Genomic DNA, 15291 nt, shown 5'->3' with positions numbered 1-15291 from the left:
GGAAATCAGAAGTCCAGTAAGCTGTGTCACACACCAACTAGGGAAAGTAATGGATTTGGACATCTGTGTCATGAAAGGATTTCCCGTATTCCTACTCATTGTATGTATTTACAGAAATTCTGTAATTAGAAACATCTTACCCATGTACAATGAACCACAATAAAAAGTAATCATCTACTATACTAAAAAAATTTTTGCTTTGTAGAGTTTATCAAATCTAAAGAATCAGTTGTTTTTTTCTCAGTGAACTATGACATGAGTACTTCCTGCCATATACTACTGCCTCTAAAATGTTCTAGTTCACTATTGATATAGAATCAATGAAACCTAGGACCAACCTGAAACCCCAGGAACTCTGAGCCTCATAAAGCCTCCCTCCTTTGTTAAGTTAGTTTTTTGAAATTTTTTCAATGTAAACAAAATGAAAACTAGACATAGCCTACTTGTTTCATATATATATATATATATATATATATATATATATATATATATATATAAACAAAGTTTATTCAGCTTACAGTTTCAGAGAGTGAGTCCATGGTCATTATAGTGAGGAGCATGGCAGCAAGCAGGTATAGTGCTATAGCTAGAGTTAAGACCTTGCATTCTTATTTGCAAGTTGGAGGCAGAGATAAAGCTAACTGTCAATGGTATGGGCTTCTAAAATTTCAAAGTCCAGTGACACACCTCCTCCAACACAACCCCACCTCCTAATGCTTCCCAAATAGTTCCACCAACTGAAGACCAAGCCTTCAATTATATAAGTTAATGGAGATCATTCTTAATAGCCATTGTGGTGATGCACACTGGTAAGATTTGGTGAAGTAGGCAGAGACAGGAGGTTTGCAAACTTGAGATCATCCTGGGCTTTTTGTGTTCTTAATTGAACTGTGAATAATATAAATTGGGATGAATAAGTTGAAGTATGGAAAGTTTTACCTCAGAAAACAATATCTTATTTACTATGACCTCAGGTCAGGCTGTCATATTTACCAACATAAAGGATTCAGAGCTTCATATTCTTGCTCTTGAAGCTTAGTGGTTATGAAGCAAAAATGGAAAAATGACTTCTAAGGCATCCCAGACACTTAACACCTGTTTTTTAGCTCCTCATCCTCTTACTGATTTTACATTACCATTATTTTAGTATAGAGCCAACTTGCACATGAGGTATGTTCAACTTCTGATTTGAAGGCCAGCTTTATCAGTCCCCCATCAAAAAGGGAGGGGCAACATCAGAAATCCTGTCAATCATTCATTCTCTTTCTTCTGTGTATCACAATGGCACAGACCTGACTTCTGCGCCAGTGCCATTATCTTCTACAAGAAACACACCTGTTACAAACAGCCACCTTGCTTAGTTTCTCACTAAGCATTCAATGTCATGCTTAGTGACAATAAATGGTATTGTCATTTATTTTTCTTTGGTATTTTTCTCTCATTGTATCTCAGAGATAGAGCTGGCACTTATGCATTTTTCCATTGCTTTGATCTTTAATACTTTTGCTTCATTATGAATGAATGCATGTATGCATGCATACACATAACACACAGGGATTTAATGTGGATAGATGTAAATGTTTTTCTTAGCGTGAAGTATATTTTCCTTGCCTCATACTTTTTAAACTTGGAATGTCATTAAAAAATGCCATAACTGTGGGTCTTAAGCAACAGAAATTTGCATTCTCAGAATTCTGGAGTTGTAGTCTGCATTAAGAAAACCAACATGTTTAGCTTCTGCTGAGAGTCCATGCCTTGGCTTGCACACAGGTGTTACTTTGCTGTGTTGTATATAAGTTAGTCAGTGACACTTTCTAGGTATGTGACTTTTATAGAATCCACTGCTTCACTCATGATTTCATTTAACTTCATTATTTTAGAAAACTCTTCCTTCCAAATATCCTTGTGTGTGTGTTAGGAATATAACACATATAGCTTTAAAGCAATTGCCTTTCAGTCAAAAACACAATCTTAAACTCCTATTTCAACCTTTTACATACACTCTTAGGTGCAAAGACCAGGTTCTCTGTTTTCTGAATGAAGCAACACATTTTATTCCTTTAAAAAAACATATATTTTTCTTTGTTTTAAATTCCAGCCACAATTTTCCCTCCCACCCCTCTTTCCACTCCCCTCACCTCTCCTCCAGCCCACACCTATCCACTCTTCACAACAGGTAAGGGCTCCCATAGGGAGTAAACAAAGTAAGGCACATTAAATAGGGGAAGGACCAAGCCCCTCCCTCTTCATTAAGACTGAGCATCTCATCCCACCATAGGGAATGGGTCTCAATAAGCAAGCTCATGCACCAGGGATAGATCATTGTCCTACTGCCAGGCGCCTCAGAGATAGTCCAAACTTCACCACTGTCTTACACAGGTGGAGGGTCTAGTTCTGTCCCATGGAGGCTCCTCAACTGTCGGTCTAGAGTTCATGAGTTTCCACAAGCTTGGTTCAGTTGTCTCTGTAGATTTCCCTTCTCATATATTCCCTCCTCGCTCTCTTTGATTGGGTTCCTGGAGTAGCACAGACACTGAGAGCAACATCAATAAAAGGTACTTTCTGAAACTGCAAAGCTTCTGTGAGGCAAAGGACACAGTAATTAAGACAAAATGATAGCCTACAGAGTGGGAAAAGATCTTCACCAACCTCACTTCGGACAGAGAGCTGGTCTCCAAAATATACAAAGAACTGAGGAAACTAGACTTCAAAATACCAAATGATCTGATTAAAAAATGTGATATAGAGCTAAACAGAGAATTCTCAGCAAAAGGATCTCAAATGGCCGAAAGACATTTAAGGAATTGCTCAGCATCCTTAATCATCAGGGAAAAGCAAATCAAAATGACTCTGATATACCATGATATACCTGTCAGAATATCTAAGATATAAAATACTGAGGACAGCTTTTGTTGGAGAGGATATGGAGTTATTTTGTTCTCAGTCATTATGCTTCGCTTTAGTCGGTCTTGTATTCCAATTCCAGTCTCTACCAACATGGAACTTTAGACGAAGTTCCTCACTTCTACCTTCTCTAAATTTACTAAAAGGTTAACCACTTGTTTTCCACCTATTTTGGCCAATAAATTTATGCCAATAAGCAAGCTTTTTATTTTTAAGATAATGAATACTGAATATAGTTTAAAGTGGATGTGTTCAGTAAAGCATTTTTGGAAAGTCAAGCTATAAATATACATAAGCTTAGTGATACATGGAAACCATTGTGTAAGAACAAGGAGTATGTGAATGAAACAGCAACACTCATGCTCACAATACATTTGCACTAAGCACTTGCAAATCCTAGACAGCAGAATTTGGGATTAATATCATAGATTCACAGGCACCTCTGTTTTTCCCAAGTGGTCTATGTGTTTCCACTCACAAAGCTATGAGATAAAACTCCATGGTATTAGTGTAGATTGGATCATCTAACTGGGGCAGATAATGAAGAGATAAAAAAGTTTTACTCATCAGCAATCTGTCCAGCAAATAGGATAATGACATTGGTGCTGCATGAATATAATTGACTAGTTAGATTTTATTCATGAGAGAAATGAAGCTTAAATTCTTTTTTTTACACAATTGATTTCTGTTTCCAGGGCATTTTTGTATAAAATTATGTGATATGATTTATAAAAGGAAAAGAAAAAAGTCATTTAAAAAATATCTGTTTATTGGTCATCTAGAATTTTTTGTGGGGTTGAGAATGGCAGCTGAGGGACAGACAGGCTGGCTGAGCTCGTTTGGTTCATTTCAATTTAATTTAAATATGCTAAATATATCTTTCTATCTTATGACGTGAATTGTCTCATTAAATTAGTCTCTAATGCTATTGCTGGGAAAAACACAGTAATAAAAAATGTACGAAAAATGAAAGCCGGAATCTAGTTAAAGATCTATGTTGATTAGTTTTCTGCTTCTCTTAATAATATAACCTGTTCTTACTTGGTCTATAATTCTGTAATAAGTACATAAGATATCATTGATTAAATATGCTAGTGACAGGTACTGGGCATAAGATCTCTTTCAAATAAATGCTAATTATACAAGTGATTAAGACTTAGTATGATTTCAGTTATCCCTTTTAGACATTACATAAAGTACATGTTAGCCATACATAATAAACATTGCTTATGGTTTCTATTAACATAAAATATTATAGAATATAGTAATTGATAACCTCCTTCTTTGTACTAGTATTCTAGTATTCCTGTCTATCCCAATGCTTCCATACTCCCCCACAACATATTCGTATTATTTTTATTATATGACTATTACATATTCTGATTGCTACATTGAACTATGAAAAATATAAAATATGCTTTCATTTTATAAACTTATAAACATGAGAATAATGTAATAAAACTTTGTGAGGCACCCCTGAAAGCTTAATTGGAATATAGAGACAGAAGTATTGCCATGTAGAATTAATTTCTGCAATTTGAAACCATCAAAGATTTTCAGCTTAAGACTCAAATGTGAATATTTTTGCTATCTCTTTAGAGTAATTTGATAACAGAGTTCACCTATTTATGTCAATTGTGGATGTACCAAGAACAAATGTTAAATTAGCTAGGACTCTGTTATAGAAGACATATATTAAAATGGAGTTGAGTTAGAGCAAAAGTTTTAATATTTCAGTATCTCTGTAAAGAGAAAGTTTAAAAAAATGAAATACAACACTAACATTTTAAGTGTACACTAGTTCAAAGTTTTTCTGGAATCAATGTTTCTGTATGTGAGTCTGTAAATTATTTTTACATGCAGGCATATCATTAAAAAATTAAATGTAAAACTAATAGAATTTAATATAAATGGATCCCCAAATTACTATGTTTGGGGAGATTCTTTATTATATTACACTGTATATGACTAAATTATTCAAAAGCCTAGAAAAAATATGGAACTAAGGCACCTGAGGTTTTGTGTGTGATTTTAATATTTCAAGTGGTAAGTTTTTCAAATGAAAGACAAAGATTGTTTTATTTTAACATTAAGATAGCTATTTGACTATTAGAAAACATACAAAAATGTAATTTAGTAATGTCAAAAGTGTATCTACAGTGAGCAACTCAAGAGAGCCTTTTTACAGAATAAAAATACACAGTGCAATACCTGTGGTGTGGTGAGTCTTGAATTTCTTTTCACTTACTTACATTTCTACCTTAGCTACATACTTTTATTTATTGAAGAAGACAATTTTAAATTAACCATCACAACTCTAAATTACATATAAATATATTAAATGTCAGTTATTCATTTTCTTTGATGTGGATGTATTTATTCATTTAAAATGCATGTTCTACATATATTAAATAACAGTTCTGGACCTCTGCTGAATTTTGTAGGCACAATGTTAGCTTATGTAATGATTTATGGTGAGACAGATACCAAAAAAAAGGAAAGAAAGAGGAAGAAAATGAGGAAAACATTGCTAAGTTTCTATTTAAACAAAATCTTTATGTTATGACATTCATCCATTTTTTTAACATATTGTTTTATTGATTCTTTGGGAATTTATTTGCACCTTTGTTCCCCTAATTTATACATCCCTCCATATCTACCCTTCAATGGTGTGGGAAGTTCTTCTGTATATGTGCTGCTTTTATTGGTTAATGAAGAAAACTGTTTTGGCCAATGACTTAGCAGAATACAGCTGAGCAGGAAAACTAAATTGACTGCTAGGAGAAAGAAGATGGAGACAGAGAGAAGACATGTAGCTGGGAGACAGATACTAAAACTTTGCCTGTAGACCATGACCTCGTGGTGATTACTAGAAATGGGTTAAATTCAGATATAAGATTGTGAGTGCAGCAGAATATCACTTCACAGTCTTAATATACCTCAGTAGCACTTAAACGCTGATTTCTTTGTTAGCGAAGAAAGAAATTTAAATCAAAATATAAAAAAATCAAATATCAAATTCAAAATCACCGAAGGAAAACACATATCATTTGACTTTATTAATATGACCTTTATTTTTGTTTCTATACATTTAGTTATGGCATTTGTATTATAATAAACTATGTTGGATGGGACAAAACACAACCAATGATAACAGTGGTACTGAGTGCTGACTAAATTTACAGAGAGTGGTCTGATCATTGATCATTCTGGAATGTCTCTTTACAGTGTTATTTCCTGGATCTATTAAAAAGACTAAATAACATTTAGTAAAATTAAAACTATAATGTTTTGCATTTACAATTTTAATAAATTCAACGTATCTTTGAAAATGCTTATTCATAGCAGATGCTCACACTCTGAACCAAAGTATTTGATATGAAATTATTTCAATAACTAGAAGAAGGACTGCTCACCATTTTATATACTACTGAAGATGAAAACTTCAAAAGATTGAGGTTGAATTGAAACATATTGGTTCTTAATATTTGGCCTTTACCCTAAATATATTATTTCTTTTTGTGACAAATTTATACCTTTCTATTTTAAAAGAGTAGTAGACATTGTTTTTGCCACAAATCTGCTCTGAAATTACAGAAACAGGAAAGTGCATATATGTGTTCTCTATCATATTCATGTGCATGTATGTTTATGTGAATGTAGTGAGGTACAATAACAAAGCCACAGAGTCCCATATTGAAGGCATAAGTCACAAAACAATCTCAGGAAAAGCGGATTCTGGAGCAAGAGAGCAAGCTCACGGCTACCACTGCTTTAAAAAGCAGCAGAGACCTTGCCCAAGTGGGCTAGTATCTTAAAGGAAATTGGCTGAAGGAGCAGAAGGAGTTCCGGCAGCACCATATTCCTCTGTATGCCGCTGCCTGTCAGCATCACCTCAAAGCAATCCCAATAATGAAGTGTGTAAAGAAGACAAAATGTATCAGATTGCTTGTGACTAGTAATAACTCTGTAATTCAGTAAACTTTGAGAGAGTTAGGAGTTCTGAACTTTTTAGAAGTATTTGATTTTAATCATTAACCAGACAATCACTAGGATAAACTCTGAACAGTCTCCACTTGTTTCTATATATGAAGCAGTTTTGTGATTTTTTTTTCAAATCATGTTTGAAAGCCCCAAAGTTCTATATGTGCAATTGTGATAATAGAACAGGATGTGTATTAAGGACAGCTTTTTGGAACTATTGACTGATAATTTAAGTGAATATTACCCATAGATGAAGGAAAAATTCTCATTAATAAATACTATCACAAGAAATTAAACTTGACTAATGAGAAGAGAATTAGGACTTAATAATTCTTTGTATCATACTCTATGCATTGGCAAATAAAAATATTTAAAAGAATTTTATGAAAATTTTATTAGTGTATGTTTATTTAAAAAAAAAATAAGTATTTTTTTGTGTCATTACCCTATCACACCTCATATATTTGTCCTCCTGGTCCCTTTCTTCTTTCTTTCCTGCTGATTATATATTAAGGAATATTAAAAATTATTTAAATATATTTGATTTGACATAAAAATTATCTTTTTGAAAACTGTAAAATAGTAATTGTACACAGTCTTTTATTGTACAACTGACTTTTAATATATTGCATTCTTTGGAAATAGCTTTTCTTAAGATATCTCTAACCTTTAGAAGCCAAACTTTTGCCAAATTGTGCAACCAACATAGTAAAAGATGCCTTGATGTCTTTACAAGTATGTACTCAGTCTGTGCTCCTACTGTGTATTCAGCAAGCTTATGTCTAAATATTCTCGAGGATAGCAAATTAACCAACTTACTATGTCTTACACTTCCAAAGTGGTCTACATTTATGAGTTACATTGAATTTAAAATTTTCCTTAATTATGTATTCTTCCATAAACTGCACAGAATAGTGTGTGTGTGTTGCCTGGCCCATTATCTCTAGAGAGTTTGTTACTGGCTAACTCTCACATCTTGATTAACCCATTTCTAATGATCTGTATAGCACCACGAGGTGTGGCTTACCGGGAAAGATTCAGCATGTCTGACCTGGTGGCTGGCTCCATGGCGTCTGCCTCATTGCCCTCTTCCCAGCATTCTGTTCTGTTAACTCCGCCTACCTACCTAATTTTCTGTCCTATCAAAGGGCCAAGGCAGTCTCTTTATTGACCAATGAAAATAACACAATAGACAGATAACCCTCCTCCATCATTTTGTAAATTTTTTCTTTAAATTATCTTTATAAAAATACTTTTTCATTCCTTTCACATTCCTTGTACACTGTGCTGTTCAATTAATATAGAAGAAAGCCTATTGTTAGTGAAGGGCAACAGGAATAAGTCAAGCATCAATACACAGAAATAAGCAAATAGCAAACAAGCCACAGAAAACAGAACAGATAAAAGGCACTGCGAGAAAAACAGAGTACTTAAATTTTGGTTGCTCTTGGTACACACTACTTCAAGAGGAGGAGTACTTATAATCCTTTGCGATAGCATGACTTTCAACACTAAAAAGACAAATATTGAAAAATAGTAACTAAACTACATTGCTCTCATATACTCTTTTATTGATATATCCATATCTGGAAAAAAAAGGCACAAAACATGTACTTTAGTATAATACTTGTTTGTTAATGATCTATCATTTGAAATATATTATCAAGCATCTATTTTACCTATATATTGCATTGTTTATACAATAACTATTACATTGTTGACAAATGTAACATTTAGGCTTTTCTTATGCAGAATCAAAGTGAGGAAAAAAAAAAAGGAAACCAGTCAAGGAAGCAATGCATGGAGTACTTTATCGAAATGGCTTCAGTAACAGCAGTTTTAAGTCTTCTTCAACATTTTTGTAGTTTTAAGAACTCCTACTCTCTAGGCAGTTTATCTGGGCTCATCAGAGAGAAGTTTCTTTCCAAATCCTTCCTATCACTTTCAACCATCTGGCAAAAGTTTCCTTCAAGAGAACTTCTCTCTTTATGTTTTTCCAAATGTTTCTCTCCAGGGAAGGTGACTCACTTCATCTTCTTCCACGCATCTTCAAATGCTCAAATAACATCAAATGCTGCTTTCTGAAATGCTGCCTCACCATTTTCGACATTATGAAAGGACCAGTGAATATTTAGGAGCGAATCTCCTTTTTAATAAATAATATACACATATATAAATATTTAATGACTACATTCTGTTTGTAAATATTCATGCATAAATTTAACTGTTGGATATTGTGTTTCAATACAGATATCTAAATGTTTTGCAAACCACCCCAAGGCAGCATCAATGAAGACTTATCTATTTTTCTTTTAAGACTTGTCAGATCTATATATTCAAGAGCAGAGCTCTGGAGGAATTTCTAGGAGTCTAGCTAGATCATTCCTTTTGACAACAAAATTTAAACTGGAGAACAACAATTACATATAAATACATACCAAGACCTTTTGTTTATTTATATTAAAATCAATTTTAATTAGTATCTGATATAGAATCTAATAATATTGTGAGAAATTATATTTCTATTGTAATAAGATTTATGAGACTACAAGAAGAAAATGCTACCCAACATAAAACATATATACAAAGGACCTAGGTCAGGCCTTTTCAGCCTCCCTGATTTTGGTTCAGTCTCTTTGAGCTCCTATGTTAACTCCTGGGTTAGTTGATTCTGTGGGTTTTCTTTTGGTGCACTCGACCCCTCTAACCCCTACAATTCTGTCCTTTCCCCTCCATAGGGTTTCCCGTGGGTCTCTATTCTATTTCCTTTGGTAGCCAAATGAAAACTCTCTGATGACATTTGAGCTAGGCACCAATTTATCGTAAAAAGAATATCATAAGGAATCATATTATTGCCTTTTTTTGTCAGTCGTGTTTGGTTCTATCCTATGCGTTACACTATCCTGCTTCTGGGTCCTAGCTCTCCAGTCAGTGGTGTAATTACTCTCACGGCACAGGTCTCAAACTAACTAGCCTTTGTGCTAGAGTGGAACATCCTTTAGGTATATACCCAGGAGTGGTACAGCTGGGTGTGGAGCCTGAAATATGTGGGCCCATTTCAACCTTGTCTGAAGGTCAGAGAGTTTGGAGATTGTTCAAATGATCCACAAGTGTAGTTGCCTATCCCAACTCAGGATGTAATTGCTTAGTTCTTTTAACATTAAAATAGCTTATTCTAGTAAGTCCATGTCATCCTGACAGGTGGTCAGGATATGCAAATGTACTTCTGCTCCTTCTTTTGTAACTATGAGGTCATCTAGGTAAGGGCAGCCTCCAGGATACATGATTTAGAGAGCACCTTTGCCACCTAGACAACAGAATGCTAATGATTTGATGTCTCAGAGTATTAAAGCGATTGACTGTGTGAGTTATCCTTTGTATCACATTAAGAAAATCTTTTGCTACCTTCTTCTCCCATTTACATTGGGTATAAAATCTGCATAAAAATAAACGTGTGTGATTTCAGGATTTCAGTAAACACTGTAATATACTCCCAGTATTATTCTATGGTTTCTAAATTTCCCATGCCCCTACCCTGGTAAGATGTGATTTTGTATAGGCCAGTTCTTCATAGCTGGGTCTTGCGTTACATAAATTTTCAATTTTCTGAGACACAGTCTTATCGATTTTTAAAGTTGCTATACAAGTTTGCACTCACACCAGCAATGGAAGACTATTCTCTTTGCTCCACATTCTTACCTGCATGAGATGTCACCTGTGTTTTTGATCTTTGCTATTCTGACAGATATAAGATGGAATCTCAGCAACATTTTGAATTCCATTTCTCTGATAGCTTAGAAAGCTGAATATTCATACAAGTGCTTTTAAGGCTATTTGAGATTTATTTCTTTGGAATTCTCTGTTTAGAACTGTGCCCTATTTTTTGTTTTTTTGATGTCTAGGTCTTGAGTTCTTAATACAATTTTGGAAACTAGCCCTTTATCAGATGTGGGGTTGGTTAAGGTCTTTCTTTTCCTATAGACTGCTATTTTTTTCTATGGACAGTGTCCTCTGGCTTACAGAATGTTTTGGTTTCATGAAGTCCCATTAATTGGTGTATCTTAGTGTCTATACTATTGGTGTTCTTCTATTCAGGAAGTTGTCTCTTGTCCCAATGTGTTAAAGGGTATTCCCCACTTAATCCTCTATATCAGGTTTAGTGTATCTGGATTTATATTGAGGTCTTCAATCCATTGAACTTGAGTTTTATTCAGGGTATATATATATTTGTATTCTTCCTCTTGACATCCAGTTAGACCAGAATAATTTATTGAGCATGCTTTTTCATTGCATAATTTTAGTTTTTTTTGTCAAAAGTGGATTTCCATATGAATGTGAATTTAAGTCTGACTTGTTGACTCAATTACATTGATTAATGTATTTATTTTTATGCCAATTATCATGTGGTTTCATTACTGTCACTAGTAGTAGAGCTTGAAACCAAGGATGTTGATAATTATAGAAATTCTTTTGTTGGACAGGATTGTTTTAGCTCTCCTGTTTTCTATTTTTATTTTATTCTATGAAGTTAGGTGTTCGAAGTTTGTAAGAATTGTGTTAGGATTTTGTTGCTGACTACTATAGATTTGTTGATCCAGTAAATTTGGTAAGATGTCCTTTTTTACTAATGTTGACCTTATTAATCCTTGACAATGGGAGATCTTTCCTTCTTACATCGTCTCTAATTTTTCTTTCTTCACAGACTTGAAGTTCTTGTTATACTGACTTTTCAATTGCTTCTTTAGAGTTATATCTAGATATTTTATATTATTTGTGGCTATTGTGAAGGATGTTGTTGCCTTATTTTCTTTCTCAGCCCATTTATTTTTTGTATGTAGGACGTCTACTGATTTTTTTTGAGTTAATCATGTATCCAGTGACTTTTCTGAAGGTATTTTTCAGCAGTAGTCATTCCCCGGGAGAATGTTTGGGGTCACATATGTGCATTATCATATTATCTGAAAAGAATGATACTTTGAATTTTTCCTTTTCAATTTGTATCCTCCTTGATCTCCTTTTATTGTCTTATTGCTATAACAGAAAATTCAAGTACTGCATTGTACAGAACTAAGAGAATAGACAGTCTTTAATACTTTTGTTACAATGTAGAAATGTTCAGACACTTTGGTCCTTTAGTGGCAGCCCCTATGCATTCCAAATAATTGTGCGAGGTCCTAAAGTATTTCATAATGAGGTTAGATAACAATAGCCTGTCTCTTCATTTCTTTGCTTAGTTCTAAGCACTATGAGTTTGCAATCTCTCAGAAAGAACAAATCTTTATTCTTTCTCTTTATAAAATCATACCATTCTCTGCTTCTTCTCTAGATTATTAGTATTATCTGCAAAAAATTAGGAAAGATGGAGTACTAAATTGTAACACAAGCACTTGTCAGAAAATTAAAAAGAATTAACTTTTCACATGAGTTCTGACAAGCTGAATAAAAGAATATCACTACAATTTCATAACACTAATCAAGATATTTAAAACTGTAGCCTTCTACAAAACTACTTTGACCTTGTCTGACACTAGACAAGAATATTTTGAGAAATGAAAATTACAGTTGATTCTCATATTTGATATTGACTCTTGTTCTAAAATGTTAGGGTATTTGGAGTTGTGGTCTAAAATGTTTATATCTCAAATGTTTATCAGGAAAAGAAGGAATTGAAAGACCCCCAGCATGGGGACTTTTTTTTTTTTTTGAGACTCTCATTCAAGCCTAGGGATGACTCGACCCCCCCCCCCCCCAGTAACTCATGAGAGACCATCCTTGCTGCAATCACACGAGGTTTAATCTACAAGACGAGAATCAGGAGAATCAGTGCACTGGGACCGAGACTCATAACCCACATAGGGGAGGAGTTCGACCCTGAGTGACCTGGAGAAGGGGTTTTCATAGGAAGAAACCACAGCCCAGTAATCCCTGTGTCACAGAAAATTCCCAAAATACCTGTGATGATCACAAGGGGGCAATTCCCTGCCTCTCAAGATCACTCTCAAGGTCATAATCAGCTAGTTCCTGAAGCACAGTATTCTAAAAATACCAATGATAATCACAAGGGGGAAACTCCCTGTTTCTCAAGATTATTCTCAAGATTATAATCTAACTTTATCTTCAGCTAGTTCCTGAAACTGAACTGGCTAATCCTAGATTTCTGATTCTTCTCTTCCTTCTAGATTTTTGACTCCATTTTTTCTGCTGGTGGGGGGGAGGACCTGGATTTATCCAGGATTTTCTTCGGGGGGACCCGGATTTCTCCAGGTCTCTCAGTATGTTCTCTTACACCCATTTCTCCCTGCCAGAAAGACTTTACATAGGAAGTTATCGACTAAATCTGATATCACGGTTTCCTGAGAAAAATTCACTTTGCAGTCATGAAGGAATGAAACATACAATAAGTAGTCTCTCAGAACTTGAAATTTAACAAGTTGCTTATATATTTCTCATTTACAATGTATTAATGAGACCAAATTATAAGTGTGTGTGGGGAAATAAAAGCAAATATCAAAAGCATCACTGACAAATAACACTCTAGTCAGGACTTTTAACAAAGCTAATGACTTAACTTCAGTAATTCCCAATAAGTAGTGCAATTTTAGAAAAAAATTACCAGGCAGTTTAAAAATATTAAGAACAAATACGGTGAAAAATGATCCCAAATGGAATCATATAAACTGCATCATCAATTTGATTTAAAATATACTAAAAATAGAAAAAGTGAGAGTAAAATATTGATTAAAGAAAAACAATAAGTTTAAATTTATATTCAAACTATATATATGTATATATACATACATACACACATAAATATATATGTATATATATCAGTTGCAACATCAATAAAACCAATAGTACAAAATGGAATCAATATTATTAACTACATTAATAATTACAGGAAGATTTAAGTATTATTAAAATCTATGAAGATATATATATACACATTCCTACACTGAAATCTTAGCATGAAAATGTCTTCCATTCCATTAAAATAGGATAAATGATATCTATCAAGATTTCTATAGTAACGTAAAAATATGGTTTAAATATTAAAATGCCAAAGTCTGTGGTATAACTAACTTGTCATGCCAAAGTCTTTTGAAGATGCAGTGCTAACAGAATAGACATCTGAACAACGACAGTTCTATTGACACAGGTCATTCTATGCAATAACAAACCTGACTAGAGTAGACAGAAGACTTGTTGATGATTGAAGTGTTAGTGCATGCTTTAAGGTTTCAATACTTTGTAAAAGGTGTGTTATAAGTACCTATCATTGGGCAGAAGTTCACAAACATAAAATAAAAGTTAACTCTTCTTTACTGGATATTATAATAGTCATCTAGTAAAGATAAAATTTTGAAAACTTATACCTTAATACAGATGAAATACTAGGGTAGGGAAAGAAACTATTTACTAGCTGTAGGTGTTACCATGTGGAACATAATGACTTTTTTTCTGAAATTATGTCAGGCTTCATTGAAACTGATGTCTGTATGATACTCTTATTGTTGTTATAAACATACCAAGAGTTGCAACAAGATATCTTTCAGGAGGTTATTATTTGAAGTACCATAATGCATATATAATGAAACTTCATTGCGATAAAAAAACATTAGTGCATATTTCTGTCATAATAGACATGTATTGCAGCAGCTATGGGGATGTGAGGAAAATATTAACCACAAATATTATGATGGAATTATCATTGCAAGTGAAAAAAAGTGATGGTTATTGCATTGGCCATATTAGGCTTCCTGCAGTGGGTAGTTGTTAAGCTGATGATTAAATACTTAATAATATTGAGTCTTATGTCTATTTTGAAATATTATAAGCATATTGAAAATGTAAATGAAAATCGAGCAAGAATATTTTAAGATTAAGTCACAAAAATATCCTCATCTTAAAAACCTATAACCATTCTATGATAAAAGAACAAAAGTAAGAGGGGAGGGAGCTCAACTGCTTTAAAATCTCACAGATAAACTCTCAACAAGTAACAAATGTAAACAGAAAGTAATTTTAAAATAATATAATTACTGTGATTTCACTCTTGTTTGATCTTTAGAATACTTATTAGTATTTTCAATTCACAGTATAGCTAATAGTTAATGTAATAGTGTGATTTACTATGATTTCATACTTGTTTGATCTATAAAATAACTTATTAATATTTTAAAATTGCAATATAGTTAATATTTTAATTTATAATATCAAATGCAACAGCTTGGTGATCTGTCAGTTCTTCTGTGTGAAGGGATATTGTAAATTATTATCAAATTTAATTTGATTGTTTAGATTTGATCTATTGTCTACTTAGACTTATGTTATAGAGAATCCAAGATATATAAATATATATAAAACATGAAATGAAATGGATCCTAAAGTAATCCACCTGGGTTT

This window comes from Myodes glareolus, chromosome 12, assembly GCF_982192425.1.
Source record: "Myodes glareolus chromosome 12, mMyoGla1.1, whole genome shotgun sequence".
In the NCBI taxonomy this organism is placed as follows: Eukaryota; Metazoa; Chordata; class Mammalia; order Rodentia; family Cricetidae; genus Myodes; species Myodes glareolus.
Note: the sequence above shows the minus strand (reverse complement) of the source record.